Source organism: Meles meles, chromosome X (assembly GCF_922984935.1).
Source record: "Meles meles chromosome X, mMelMel3.1 paternal haplotype, whole genome shotgun sequence".
NCBI classification, from domain to species: domain Eukaryota; kingdom Metazoa; phylum Chordata; class Mammalia; order Carnivora; family Mustelidae; genus Meles; species Meles meles.
In genome coordinates, this window is record NC_060087.1 from 50,197,630 (window position 1) to 50,213,406 (window position 15,777).

Genomic DNA, 15,777 nt, shown 5'->3' on the forward strand with positions numbered 1-15,777 from the left:
CTGCCTTAATACCCATCACTAGGCTAACTCATCCACTCACCCCTGTATTGTCTAAAAACCTCAGTTTGTTCTCAAAGTCCATAATCCCTCATGGTTCATTTCCCACTCCGATTTTCCCATCTTCATTTTTCCTTTTCTTCTCCTAATGCCCTCCATGCTATTCTTTATCTTCCACAAGTAAGTGAAACCATATGATAATGGACTCTCTGCTTGACTTATTTCACTCAGCATAATCTCCACCAGTCCTATCCATGTTGATGCAAAAGTTAGGTATTCATCCTTTCTAATGGCTGAGTAATATTCCATTGTATATATGGATCACAACTTGTTTATCCATTCGTCTGTTGAAGGGGATTTCAGCTCTTTCCACGGTTTGGATATTGTGGAAATTGCTGCTATGAACTTTGGGCTGCAAATGGCCCTTCTTTTCACTACATCTGTATCTTTGATATAAATACCCAGTAGTGCACTTGCTAGGTCATATGGTAGCTATGTTTTTAACTTTCTGAGGAACCTCCACACTGTTTTCCAAAGTAGCTGCACCAACTTGCATTCCCACCAAAAGTGTAAGAGGGTTACCTTTCCTCCACAACTACTCCAACATTTGTAGTGTCTTGCCTTGACAAAGTTTCCCATTCTAACTGGTGTAAGGTGTTATCTCAAAGTGGTTTTTTTTTTTAATTTATTTATTTTTTTCAGTGTAACAGTATTCATCGTTTTTGCACAACGCCCAGGGCTCCATGCAATACGTGCCCTCCCTATTACTCACCACCTGTTCCCCCAACCTCCCACCCCCGACCCTTCAAAACCCTCAGGTTGTTTTTGAGAGTCCATAGTCTCTTATGGTTCGCCTCCCCTTCCAATTTTTTTTTAATAAACATATAATGTTTGACTTGAATTTCCCTGACGATTAATGAGGATGAATATTTTTTTCATGTGTCTTTTACTATTTGTATATCTTCATTGGAGAAATGTCTGTTTATATCCTCTGCCTATGTTTTTACTTCATGATTTGTTTTTCCTGGATATTGAGTTTGAGAAGTTCTTCACAGATCTTGGAGGTCAGCCCTTTGTCTGTAGTGTCAATTGCCAATATCTTCTTCCATTCCGTGGGTTGCCTCTTTGTTTTGTTGACGGTTCCCTTTGTTGTGCAGAGGCTACCTATCTTGACGAAGTCCCAAGTGTTCGCTTTCACTTTTGTTTCCCTTGCCTTTGGAGACATGTCTTGAAAAAAATTTGCTGTGGCTGATGTCGAAGAAGTTACTGCCTAAGTTCTCCTCTAGGATTTTGATGGATTCCTGTCTCACATTGAAGTCTTTCATCCATTTAGAGTTTATCTTTCTTTATGGTGTAAGAGAATGGTCAGGTTGCATTCTTCTGTATGTAGCTGTCCAGTTTTCCCAGCAGCACTTATTGAAGAGAATGTCTTTTCCCCATTGGATATTTTTTCCTATTTTGTCAATGATTATTTGATCATAGAATTGAGCCTTGTTTTGGTGCCAGTACCATGCTATCTTGGTGATCACAGCTTTGCAATATAGCTTGAAATCAGACAACATGACACCCTCAGATTTGTTTTCTTTTTCAAAATTTCCTTGGCAATTCAGGGTCAATGTTCACCAAACTGTGGAAAGAACCAAGATGCCCTTCAACAGACGAATGGGTAAAGAAAATATGATCCATATATACAATGGAGTATTATGTCTTCATCAGAAAAAAAGAATACCCAACTTTTATATCCATATGTATCATGGATACTGTTTGTACCAACTTTTGTATCATACCCAATATGAGCATTGGGGGACAGGTGGACCTTCGTTTCAGTATGTCTGTATCTTTGGGGTAAATACTCAGCGGTGCAATTGCAGGGTCATAGGGAAGTTCTATTTTTAATTTCTTAAGGAATCTCCACATTGTTTTACAAAGCGGCTACACCAACTTGTATTCCCACCAACAGTGTAAGAGGGTTCCCCTTTCTCCATATCCTCTCCAACACTTGTTGTTTACTCTCTTGTTGATTTTGGCCATTCTAACTGGTATAAGGTGATATCTCAATGTGGTTTTGATTTGAATCTCCCTGATGGCTAATGATGATGGACATTTTTTCATGTGTCTGTTAGCCATTTACATGTCTTCTTTGGAGAAGTGTCTGTTCATGTTTTCTTCCCATTTTTTGACGTGATTAACTGTTTTTTGAGTGTTGAGTTTGAAAAGTCCTTTACAGATCCTGGATATCAGTCCTTGGTCTGTATTGTCATTTGTGAATATCTCCTCCCATTCCGTGGGTTACCACTTAGTTTTCTTGACTGCTCCCTTTGCTGTGCAGAAGCTTTTGATCTTCATGAAGTCCCAAAAGTTCATTTTCACTTTCGTTTCCTTTGCCTTTGGAGACATGTCTTGAAAAAAGCAGCTGTGGACGATGTCAAAGAGTTTACTGCCTATGTTCTCCTCTAGGATTTTGATAGATTCCTGCCTCACGTTGAGGTCTTTTATATATTTTGAGGTTATCTTTGTGTTTGGTGTAAAGAGAATGTTGGAGTTCTTCTACGTATAGCTGTCCAATTTTCCAGCACCATTAATTGAATAGACTGCCTTTTTTGCACTGTTTTTTTTTTTTTTTTGGTTTTTTTGTTTGTTTGTTTGTTTTTTACTGCTTTGTCGAAGATTACTTGACCACAGAGTTGAGGGTTCATATCTGGGCTCTCTCCTATGTTCCACTGGTCTATGTGTCTGTTTTTGTGCCAGTCCCATGCTGTCTTGGTGATCACAGCTTTGTAGTAAAGCTTTAAATCAGGCAACATGATTCACCCAGTTTTGTTTTACTTTTTGAACATTTCCTTAGCAAATCTTGGATTTTTCTTGTTCCATACAAATTTTAGGATTATTTGTTTCAGCTCTTTGGAAAATGCCAGTGGAATTTTGATTGGGATGGAATTGAAAGTATAAATTGTTCCAGACAGTATAGACATTTTAACAATGTTTTTTCTTCCGATCCATGAGCATGGAATGGTCTTCCACCTTTTTGTGTCTTCTTCAATTTCTTTCATGAGTGTTCTGTAGTTTCTCGAGCACAGGTCCTTTACCTCTTTGGTCAGGTTTATTCCCAAGTATCCTATAGTTTCTGGTGCTGTAGTAAATGGAATTGATTCTCTAATTCCCCTTTCTGTATTTTCATTGTTAGTGTGTAAGAAAGCAACTGATTTTTGTGCATTGATTTTTGTATCCTGCCACATTACTGAATTGTTGCATGAGTTCTAGTAGTTTGGGGGTCGAGTCTTTTGGGTTTTCCATATAAAGTGTCATCTCATTTGTGAAGAGAGAGATTTTGACTTATTCTTTGACAATTTGAATATCTTTTAGCTCTGTTTTCTATTGCTGTTGGTAGGACTTCTAATACTATGTTGGACAACAGTGGCAAGATTGGTCATCCTTGTTGTGTTCCTGATCTCAAAGGGGAGGCTGTCAGCTATTCCCCATTGAGAATGATATTCACTGTGGGTTTTTTATAGATAGATCTTACAATGTTGAGGAACGTTCCCTCTATCCCTATACTTTGAATTGTTTTAATCAGGAATGGATGCCGTGTCTTGTCAAATGCTTTTGAGAGGATCGTGTTGTTCTTTAAATGTTTGAGAGAATTCTCCAGGGAATTTGCAGATCCTGGGCTCTTGTTTTTTGGGACGTTTTTGATCACTGCTTCAATCTCATTGCTAGATATTGGTCTATTCAGGTCGTCAATTTTCTTCGTGATTCAGTCTTGGAAGTTTATACGTTTCCAGGAACGCATGTATTTCTTCTAGGTTGCTTAACTTATTGGCATACCACTGTTGATATTAATTTCAGATGATTGTTTCCAATTCCTTGGCGTTACTCGTGATCTCCCCTTTTCATTCATAATTTTATTAGTTAGAGTCCTCTCTTTTCTTGTGGGATAGTTTGGCCAATGCTTTCTTAATCTTATTGATTCTTTCAAAGATCCACCTTGTAGTTTAGTTGGTGTGTTCTAATGTATCGCTAGTTTCTATGTGATTGATCTCTGCTCCAGTCTTAATTATTTCCCTTCTGGTGCATGGGTTTGGCTTACTTTGTTGTTTGTTTTCCAGTACATTTAGGATCTTTCACCTTCTTTTAGTGGGGCTTGGGTGACTATGTATTTCCCCCTTAGGACAGACTTTTCCATATCCCATAGGCTTTTGGACTGATGTGTCTTCATCCTCTTCATTCTCATTGACTTCATGAATTGTTTGAGTTCTTCTTTGATTCTTCTGGTTGATCCAGACATTCTTAAGCAGGGTGATCTTTAGCTTCCAAGTGTTTAAATTCCTTCCAAACTTTTACTTGTGGTTGAGTTCCAGTTTCAAAGCATTGTGGTCTGAGAATATGCAGGGAATAATCACAGTCTTTTGGTATCGGTTAAGCCCTGATTTGTGTCCCAGTACGTGGTCTATTCTGGAGAAGATTCCATATGCACTTGAGAAGAATGATTATTCTGGGTTTTTTTTAAAGATTTTATTTATTTACTTAACAGAGAGAGATCACAAGCAGGCTGAGATGCAGGTAGAGAGAGAGAAGGGGAAGCAGAATTCCTGCTGAGCAGAAAGCCCAATGCGGGGCTCGATCCAAGGACCCTGGGATCATGACCTGAACCAAAAGCAGAGGCTTTAACCCACTGAGCCCCCCAGACACGCCTTCTGTTGTTTTAGTGTGGAATGTTCTGTATATATCTGTGAGTTCCATCTGGTCCAAAGGGTAATTCAATGCTCTTTTTTTTTTTTAATTGATTTTCTGCTTGGATAATCTGTCTATTACTGAGAGTGGTGTGTTAACATCCCCTACTGTTAATGTATTCATAGCTATAAGATTTTTTTTAAATTAAGTGTTGGTTTATGTAGTTGGCTGCTCCCATATTGGGGGGCAAAATATTTACAAATGTTAGATCTTCTTGATGGATAGACCCTTTAAGAATGATGTAGTCTCCTTTATCTCTGACTATGAAATTTCATTAAAAATCTAATTTGTCTGATATGAGAATCGCTACTCCAGCTTTCTTTTGGGGCCTGTTGGCATGAAAGATGCTTCTCCATCCCTTCATTTTCAGTCTGGATTTATCTTTAGGTTCCAAATGGGTCTCTTGTAGACAGCGTATGGACTGGCCCTGTCATTTAACCTAATCTACCACCCTGTGCCATTTTATGGAAGCATTTATGCTGTTCACATTGAGAGTGATAATTGAAAGATATGTTTTTATTGACACTATGTTGTCTGTGAAGTCCTTGTTTCTATAGATTGTCTTTATAAATTTCTGTTCTATGTGACTTTTGGGTTCTTTCTTCTTTTATATAACCCCCCTTAATATTTCTTGTAGTGCCAGCTTAGTGGTCACATACTCCTCTCAACCTTGCCAGTCTTGGAAGCTCTTTAACTCTCCATCCGTTTTGAATGTCAGCCTTGCTGCATAAAGTATTCTTGGCAACGTGTTCTTCTCATTTAGTGCCCTGAATTTGTTTTGACAGCCCTTTCTGGTTGGCCAGTTTTCTGTGGACAGACCTGAGGTTATTCTGATGGACCTTCCTGTGTACACAAGGAATCTCTTCCCCCTAGCTGCCCTCAGAAACCCTTGTCTAAAATTATGATTCATGAGTTTCACAATTAGTTGCCTTGGGGTCTTTCTAGATTTGTTTATCTTGGTGGGTATTTTTGCTGCCTCTAACTCGAATGTTTTTTGTATACTCCAGATTGGGTAAATTTTCATCCAGAATTATTTCAACTTTATCTTCTAGTCTTCTCTCTTTTTCCATCCTCTCAGGGATCCCAATAACTCTGACTTTGGAATATTTCATGGCATCATTCATTTCCCTAATTCTGTTTTCATGGCTTCTAAGCTGTTTGTTCCATGCCTCCTCCTGATCCTTTTTCTCTATCATTTTGTCCTCTACATCACTAATTCTATCTTCTGCCTCAGTTACTCTAGCTCTTAGAGCATTTAGATTAGATTGGATCTCATCGATAGCATTTTTAACTTCTGCCAGGTCATCTCTCACTTCTGCCCTTATAGGTTCTATGTTGTCACTAGTCGTTTTCTCCAAACTAGCCATTGCCTGGGTAATTGTTACCCTGAATTCCACTTCTGACATATTGCTTATGTCCATATCCAATAGTTCTGTGGCAGAGGGCACAGTGTCTGAATTTTTCCTCTGTTGCAGGTTCCTCCTCATAGTCATTTTGGTGAGAGGTGGTTGAAGGGATGTACAGCTGAATGTATCAATCACAATCCAGGCAACGTGCACCCTGGAACGTTTGGAGCAATCAGCAGTCACCACCAAGAAGAAAGAAAAAAGAAAAAAGTGTGAGAGAGAAAAAGAGTGATAGGGAAAAGAGAAAATCCAGCCAGAATGAGCCTCAAAAGTAAGATTTATAAGGTATACAAAGAGAAACTGACAATTAAAAAGAGTGTCAAAAGTAAATGTCAAGGAAAAGAAAAAAGATCCCAGCCAGCATGAACCTCAAGTATAAAATTTATATAATACCAGAACAAAAACAAATACCCAGAAACACTGACAGAAGAAAAAGTTGGGAGGGTGGCTATAAGTCCTCAATGTGGGTGAGGAAGGTTATTTTGGTTCATCCTGGGTGTATCTTGATACCTTTGTTAAAGGACTCAACTTTCCAGAGATAAGAGAAGATCAAAACTGGTTTATATATAGGGAACCATTGATTCAGGAAAGAGGGTTACCTTGAAGCTTATATCTATATAATATATATATATATATATTCTTTTAATAGAAAGGAAGAAGAAAAACACAGGTATATGTATGAAAAAAGTTCAAGTTAAAAAAGTTCTTATGTAATATGTTGTATTAAACCTCTAGCTATAATGGTAAGTAGGTTAAAAAATTAAAAAGAACAAGAATTGTGAAAATGAATTTTATTTAATTTTTATTTGTTTTTTTTTTAATTTCTTTTCAGTGTTCCAGAATTCATTGTTTATGCACCACACCTGATTTTTTTTTAAGCTGTGTCTATGAAATATACAGGTTTTAGCACAATACTGGGAGCTTAATACATTGTTTTCCCCTGATGTTGGGGTTTTACAGCTTTATGGGGACCCTGTGGTGGTTGCTTTCTTATTTTTTTGGCTTGCCCTCTGGGGGACGGGCCTGCTGCATTGTTTTCCCATCAGTCCTGCTTGGGTTGAGTAGTCAGTCCTTCCCCCTATCGAGGGGCTGGGTTCTGTGGAAGCTGTTTTTTTCAGACTTTTGTTCTTTGGAGGTTTTTGTTCTTTGGGGCTTTGGGGTGCTTTTCAGAGGTTTAGTGGAAACCAAACTGCACCCTGACCTCTGCCTTAGAGAGAAGCCTCAGTCTGCTCCCTTCTGGGTGGTCCAGAACACACAGACTCCCCCTCTGCAAACTCCACTGAACAGCACAAACTCCCACAGGTGGTGCGCTCCCAGCCACTGTCTCAGTGGCCCCCAAGGCACCTGTCCGCCTCTGCACCTCCGTGCCACTAAAACCGTGAGCGATATTGGCCTAGGGAGCCCGCTTCCATTCATTGTCTTTGCCAGGACTGCTCTCTGGGGTCCAGGCCCAAGCAGGGTATGCTCTGACCTCGCAGTTGTGCAGGTAGCAGAAGGCTGCTGCTGCCAAGGGATCCCAACCAGAGATAGTGCCGTGTCCTCCCAGGCGTGGGCTAGGAGCTTTCAGACCCTCGGCCAGTGGCAGAAGGCCGGGGTCCTAAAGAGCACCACCGGCGCCCACACCAACCTCTCAGGCACGGCGGGGGTGGGGGGAGTGCAATCACAGCCATGGTTGTGAAGGGTGTGCAGAGCACAGAAGGCCATGGACCTAGAGAGTGGTGGCTGGTACCCACACCAGAAGCTCTCATGCATGGGTTTAGGCCCATGCCCATGACTGCCCAATCAAGCTAGTTTGCTCTTTTTGAGTTGAGTGTCTTCAACCAGACTCCAAGTTAATTCTGATCCCCAACCACAGGGCACTTCTGTATTGGGATATTACTTTGCAATGGGTCACTTCTGGTAGCTCCCTCCCCCTTCTTCTTATCTTCCGATATCAGTCCCAGCATTCCCACTCTGCTTTACCTCTCCACTGATGTCTTCTGCCCCCATAGAGATCCAGAAGTGTATAATCTTACATCTAAGGTTGATTTCATGGGTGCTTAGAGTGTTCTGGTAGATATTTAGCTCACTTTAGGGGACCAGTTGAAACAGGGTCTCCTATTTCTATGCTTTCTTGTCCCTCCTCCCCCAGTTTATAAAAGTTTCTGGGAAGACATCCATTTCTCCCAGGTTGCTTAATTTATTGGCATATATTAGTTGATAATAATTTCTGATAATTGTTTCTATTTCCTTGGTATTAGTCATGATCTCTCCCCTTTCATTCATCATTTTGTTAATTTGGGTCCTTTCTATTTCCTGTTGGATAAATCTGGCCAGTGATTAATTATTAATTCTTATTAATAATTATTAATTATTAATATCAGTGATCTTATTAATTCTTTCAGTGAACCAGCTTCTAGTTTCATTGAGGTGTTCTACTGTATTTCTGGTTTCTAATTCTTCGATCTCTACTCTAATCTTACTTATTTCCCTTCTCATCCATGAGTTAGGTTTAATTTGTTGTTGATTCTCCAGGACTTTAAGGTATAAAGAGAGTTTGTGCATTTGGGATTTTTCTAGTTCTTTTTAAGTGAGGCTTTGATGGCTATATATTTCCCCCCTAGGGCCGCCTTTGTCATATCCCATAGGTTTTGGATGGAGGTGTTCTTATTCTCATTGGTTTCCATGCATTGTTTAAGTTTTTCTTTGATTTCCTGGCTGACCCCAACTTTCTTGAGTGGGGTGGACTTTAGCTTCCAAGTGTTTGAATTCATTTCAAACATTTTCCTGTGGTCGAGGTCTAGTTTCAAAGCACTGTAGTCTGAGAATATGGAGGAAAAAATCTCAGTATTTTGGTATGGGTTGATACCTGATTTGTGACCCAGTATGTGGTCTATTCTAGAGAAGATTCCATATGCACTCAAGAAGAATGAGTACTTGTTGTTATAGGGTGAAATGTTCTGTACATATCCATGGGGTCCATCTGATCCAATATGTCGTCATTCAAAGCTCTTGTTTCTTTGTTGATTTTCTGTTGAGATGATCTGTCTGTTGCTGAGAGTGGCATGTTAAGATCCCCTACCATTACTGTATTCTTTTCAATATGTCTCTTTATTTTGATTAACAGTTGGCTTATGTGGTTGGCTGCCCCCATGTTGGGAGATAAATATTTACAATTGTTAGATCTTCTTGTTGGATAGGCCCTTTGAGAATGATGTGGTGTCCTTCTGTATCTCTGATCACAGTCTTTAGCTTAAAATATAATTTGTCTGATATGAGAATCGCTACCCCAGCTTTCTTTTGGCTTCCATTGACATGAAAAATATTTCTCCATCCCATCACTTTCAGTATGGATGTATCTTCAGGTTCAAAATGATTCTCTTGTAGACAGCATAAGAATGGGTACGGTAGGCATCCCTGTGCTGTTTCATGGGAGCATTTAGGTCATTCTTGTTTAGAGTAATTATTGAGAGATATGATTTCATGGTCATCATGTTGCCTGTGAATTCTTTGTTTCTATGGGTTGTGTCTGTAAATTTTGGCTTTATATCACTCTTGGGGTCTTTCTCCTTTTATAGAACTCCCCCTTATTATTTATGCAGGGATGGCTTAGTGGTCACATATTCTTTCAGTTTTTGCTCGTCTTGGAAGCTCTTTATCTCTCCATCCATTTTAAATGACAGCAATGCCAGATAAATTATTCTTGGCTGCATGTTATTCTCATTTAGTACCCTGAATCTGTCTTCCCAGCCCCTTCTGGTTTGCCAGGTTTCTGTTTACAATTCTGAAATTATTTGGATGTTCCTCCCTCTGTACAGAAGGAATCTCTTCCCCTTAGCTGCCCTTAGGATGGTTTCCCTGGTTTTAAAATTTGCAAGTTTCACTATTACATGTCTGAGTGTCGGTCTGTTCTCCTTGATCTTGGGGGTGTGTCCTCTCTTCCTCTAGGACTCGAATATTTATTTCATTCCCCAGATTAGGAGAGTTCTCAGCTACAATTTGCTCAAATGTGTCTTCTAGTCCTCTCTCTCTCTCTCTCTGCTCTTTCCGGGATCCCAATAATTCTCACATTGGAATGTTTCATGGCGTTGTTTATTTCTCTAATTCTGTTTTCATGGATTCTAAGCTGTTTAGTCTTGGTCTCCTCCTGATCTCTCTTTTCAATCAGTTTTTCTTCTAGATCACTAATTCGATCTTCTGCCTCGTTTATCCTAGCTGTTAGAGTATCTAGGTTAGATTGGATCTTATTGATAGCATTTTAAAGTTCTGCAGATCAGCTCTCACTTCTTTTTTTTTTTTTTTTTAGATTTTATTTATTTACTTGATGGAGCAAGATCACAAGTAGGCAGAGAGGCAGGCAGAGAGAGAGAGGAGGAAGCAAGCTCCCTGCCAAGCAGAGAGCCCTATGCGGGACTCGATCCCAGGACCCTGAGATCATGACCTGAGCTGAAGGCAGAGGCTTAACCCACTGAGCCACCCAGGCGCCCCGCTCTCACTTCTGCCCTTAGAGAACCCATGTTGCCACTAATGGTTTTCTCCAACCTAGCTATTGTCTGTACAACAGCTACCCTGAAGTCTATTTCCAACATCTTACTATATCTATATCCATTAGTTCTGTGGTGGAAGTCACAGTCTCTTCATTTTTCTTGTGTTGGTTGTTCAACTTCCTAGTCATTCTGTTGAGCGGTGGCTGAGGAAATGTACAGAGTCCAAATTACGAGTCACAATCCAAGCGAGATGCACCTTTTTTATAGGGACCTTAGGGTTGCTGGACTCTTGTTCTTTCAGCCTCTCTTCTGGAGGAGGGGCCTGCCGCACTGTTACTCGGGCAACCCTGTTTGGGCAGAGTTGCCATGACAGCTGTGGTGGGGGATGTGCTCAGTGAAAACCGGTTTTGGAGGGCTTTTGTTCTCTGGTGGCTTTCTTTGGCGGCTTTTGGAGTTTCTTTTGAGAGTCAGAGCTGATGTGACCTTATCCAAACTTCTTTCTCAGAACAGAAAATAACAATGTGTTCTACAGAAAGCCCTCCAGGCCACACTGACTTCGTTTTTGTCTATGCTACTAAAAACCACAGTGTCCTGGTTTGTGTATCTCACAGCAGCCCTCCCAGCCCTCGGCTCCAGGTCCAGGAATGTCTCTGCCCCTTGTGCTTCTAAAACTGCCATCCAGCCCCTATTCACACGTGTGCCCCTACAGCTCTAGGTTTCAGTTGGGGAGGGCGCTACCCTAAAGTCCTTTCCTTGCTGCTACAGCTACAGAGTCTGTGCCTGGTCCCCACCAGGGGTCGCTTTTGTACTCCAAGATATTTCACCTTCCTGGCACCAGTGCTTATGGTGGCTCCCTTTGACTTTCTATTTATTTTCCAATATCTGCCCACAGAATCACAGCTCCCTTCTTCATACCTCAAAACCAGCTGCCGGAGATATTCTGTTGATATACATCTGGATATATCTTCTTACAATTCACGCTGATTTTGTGGGTGTTCAGAGTGGTCTGGTAGATACCCAGCTCAATTCAAGGGACAAAGTAGGGTCCCCTACTCTGCCATCTTCTCATGCCCCTCCAGTTAGACAGCTTCTTAAAATGCTAAATATACAGTTCCATACTGCTGCTCTTAAGTTTTTAATCTAAGAAAAATAGAATGCATTATGTATGCACAATGACTTGCACGTGAATATTAATAGCATCTTTATTTGTAATGGGGAAAAACTGGAAAAAATAACCATATGGTGAAATACAATACAATAACGCAATAAATATATTATTACATCAGATAACAACATGAATAAATCTCAAATAATTATGTTGAGTTTAAAAAGACAAAAAAAAGAAAATATAGTGTATCATTCCATTTATACAAAATTCAATAAAATGCAAACTAATCTATACTGAGAGAGAGCAGACTGGTGGTTGTCCAGATGTAGGGATAGAGATCAGTAGGGAAGCAATACACAAGGGAACAAACTTTTGGAAGTGGTGGATATGGTCACTATTCGGAGGTGATATGTACCTTCATGAGTATATACATATGGACTTTTTACTTTTATTTAAAGGCTTCGTATATTTATTTGAGAAAGAGAGGGCACGTGAGAGAGTGATAGGGAAAGCATGAGCAGGGGAGGGGCAGAGGGAGAGGGAGAAGTAGACTTCCTGCAGAACAAGGAGCAGGATGCCAGGCTCTGTCCCAGGACTCTGGGATCATGACCTGAGCTGAAGGCAAACACTTAACCAACTGAACCACCCAAGAACCCCTACATACAGATTTTTTAAATTAAGTAGGAAAAACGCGTTTGGAGTCAAAGAATCCTTAAACAATAAGGCCTGCAAGGTCTTTGACAATTTTTTAACCAATTAGCTTTTTTTAAAGTTAATAATAAATCAAAATCTTCAATACATTTTTTTCTATTTTTTTATTTTAATGTGCTATTGTGTTCTGTATTCTTTGTCATATTTTCCAACTACTTCCTCATATGATATAAATGTACTTTTTTATGGAAATTAGTAATATGCACCTCAAGCAAGGCCCTGCTTTTCATTTTGATAGACCAGGAACTTGTCTGTTTCTGATGTGAACCACTTGTGAGCATAATTATGTGTCAGAAGTCTAATATTTAAGGAAGGGTCTGGACTAGTTACATATTGTTGGGAAAATGAAAAGCAATGAGCAGTCATTGCAAATACCACTTGATGAGTCAAGTACTCAAACATGCTAAATGGTTTAGACTCTCCCATTACCAAAAAATCCCAACAAATTCCTGTCCACCATTCCTCCTTTATGTAATACGTCTTCATCCTTCAAGGTTCCACTCCAAGTTTGTATACCAGCCCATAGTAGACCTTTGAGAAAATAAATTTTCTTGGAAAAATGAGTCATAGGGAAGATGGGTTGAGGCCAAATGCAGCAGGTGGCTGGGAACTTTAGAGGTCTCCCGAGCTGGGGACTAGAGACTTTGGGAAATGCTGAGGAAGAAAAATGGCCATATGAGTTCACTGGGCTTTGAAACAAGGGTCTTGCATTTGCATATGTGGGATAAATAATGTGAAAACTAGTAACTTCCCTGTTGAGCAGGCTGCAGTAAAAAAGCTTTCTTCTGACTATAGCAGCCATCTGCCTTGTGAACCTCTTTTTACTCCAGACTCTGTGCTCTGTAATGAGTCTGAGTTCATGGTTAAAAGTACAGATACATCAGGACCAAAGCCCAGGTCCAAGTGAGTGCCCTGCAGACCACACTTCTATAGGAGATAGGAGGTAGGCGAGGACAACACTGAAATGAAAATATATATAAACCTAAGTGTGGATAGGTAGTGGTTTCTATTTTCACCAGATCACACAGATTGAAAAACAAGTGAAATGTAGCATATATCTTTCTGAAAAGTTAAACTGACCTTAGGACATGAAGAGGTTTGATCTCCATCAGACCAGAAGAGCAGAGGAACAGGTCCTGCAAATTTCCCTGCTGAACTAATAACAGGGAAAGTATTCCCTGCCACAGGTTTTGCTGGCATACAGTACACCCTTCCAGAGGATGGCTTAGTTCATTAGTCCCTGGTTTAATTTATGGTCTCAGAGAGATACTGTTTAGAGCACTCTCTAGGGAGAGGATTGTCCCAGCCAGTTCCTCTCTTGAGATTCAATTCCCCTGAGCCAGTCAGAAGGTGCCAAGTTTGTGGATGGCAGCGAAACAGGGCCTGGGTGAAGTCTTAGGGTGGCCATGATATCCCTGAGTGTGGTTTGGGCTATTTGTAGTAAAGAGAAACAGAAAGGGAAAGAAAAACCTCACTCCTGTAAAATTTTTGAGGGAAAACTGGAGCTTAATGTGATGGAGCTCAGGTATCCTCTGAAATTCTATTACATTCTGACTGAATGTAGGTGAAGGGTATGGGGAAGGTTTCTGTGGTGCAGTAGTTGTCAGGTTTGTCCAAAGTGCAAATGGTAGTCATGTATAAATACAGATTTTACCCCATCCCCATCCCCATCCCTTTTTTTCCTCATTTGGAGCAGTGAGAAACAACTACTTGAATTTTCAGGAACTCCTAAACTTGCTCTGTATCTTCTGCCAGAGCATGACAGGTTGAGATGAGGGGCACAAGTAAGATTTCATGTTTGTGCTCTTTATGTTTCCTACTTTCTCCACTTCTGATCTTTTCCTTGGGTCGAGGAATGACGGGACATGGAGTGACTCCTCTTGTCACTAGGAGGATGCAACCCTTGGTGGGTCCTTCCCAGCTCATGCCTCATGGGGGGTCCCAAAGTTCTCCTTCCTTCAGGGAGAGACACCACAGCTACACAGCCTACCTTCAAAAGCCACAGATTGGAGGTGTCTATTTCCACAAAAACTGATTCCCCATGATATCTAGCAAGTCAGAGTGCCTGCTTGGATGTCCAGTGGTTACAGATTCCCAAGTGGCAAGTCTAGAGAGTTGTTCCTCCTGTTAGTGTACAAGTTTCAGATTTCACATTTGTATCTCACCATTGCCAGAGTGGTAGCAAAGACAGGTGGACCAGGAAGCAAGTCCAACCAGCATTTAAAGGACAATCTCCCTATTCATACATAGGTCCTCATGTATAAGCTCTCAGGGTGCCTGGGATAAGAAACCCATCTAGTCCTATGTGAGAATAAAAGGCTGCAGGCTATTTTTTCTCTGTGGTTTCTGAACACAAGAGGTGAATATGCTTTATACATTGGTAGTACCAAAAAAGAGAGTACAAGAGTGCAAGGATGAGCAACTATTCAAGTATTTTTTTTTCTCTGATTCAGTGGTATCTTATTCTATCTATTGAATATGGGCACACTGAAAAAGAAAGGTTTTTTTCTTAATTAAAATGCCTATCCTTCTTTTTTTTTGAAGTGACTTTTATTTTGTTTCAAAGTCCTATGAACATTTTGTTTTGTTTTTATTCAACGAGAATGTATTCAATGGTAACATTTAAGAAAATCATGTTGTGTATTCTTTGAAAAATGCCTCTCCTTCTTAATATAAGTTACAAGTTTAATCACTAAAGAATGGATTGCTTGCCCCTTAAGAATATATATATATATATATGCCATGTCTCCCATCAAAATTTGTCCATTTTGGAGCCTAAAATCAAAGAGAGACGTACAGTTGAGGAAAGTACAATTAAAGCACTCAAATTGGGGGCGCCTGGGTGGCTCAGTGGTTTAAGCCGCTGCCTTCGGCTCAGGTCATGATCTCAGGGTCCTGGGATGGAGTCCTGCATCGGGCTCTCTGCTCGGCAGGGAGCCTGCTTCCCTCTCACTCTCTCTGCCTGCCTCTCTGCCTACTTGTGATCTCTCTCTGTCAAATAAATAAATAAAAATCTTTTTAAAAAAACATGCAAATTGACAACAGTACTGCACATGTACACTTTGTTAGACTAACACAGGACTTTTCAGCCCTGTTTCTTCATGGGAAGGACTCTGTTGGGCATGATTTTAATGAAATCTAAGCATATCCTTTCCCTAGTTAGTTTAGGTGCAGATACCAGGAATGTAGAGCAGCATTTAAGGTATAAAGTATTCTATTCTCAAGGACAACACAACGGTGTGAGAGGGATTCTCACCATACGCCAAGGTTTTCCTTAAAGGTGGAGGAGGTAAGCCCAAGATAGGATTAGAATGCAGGATACACAGCCTCTCTGCCCTAGCCTTAGGACAACCCCTTG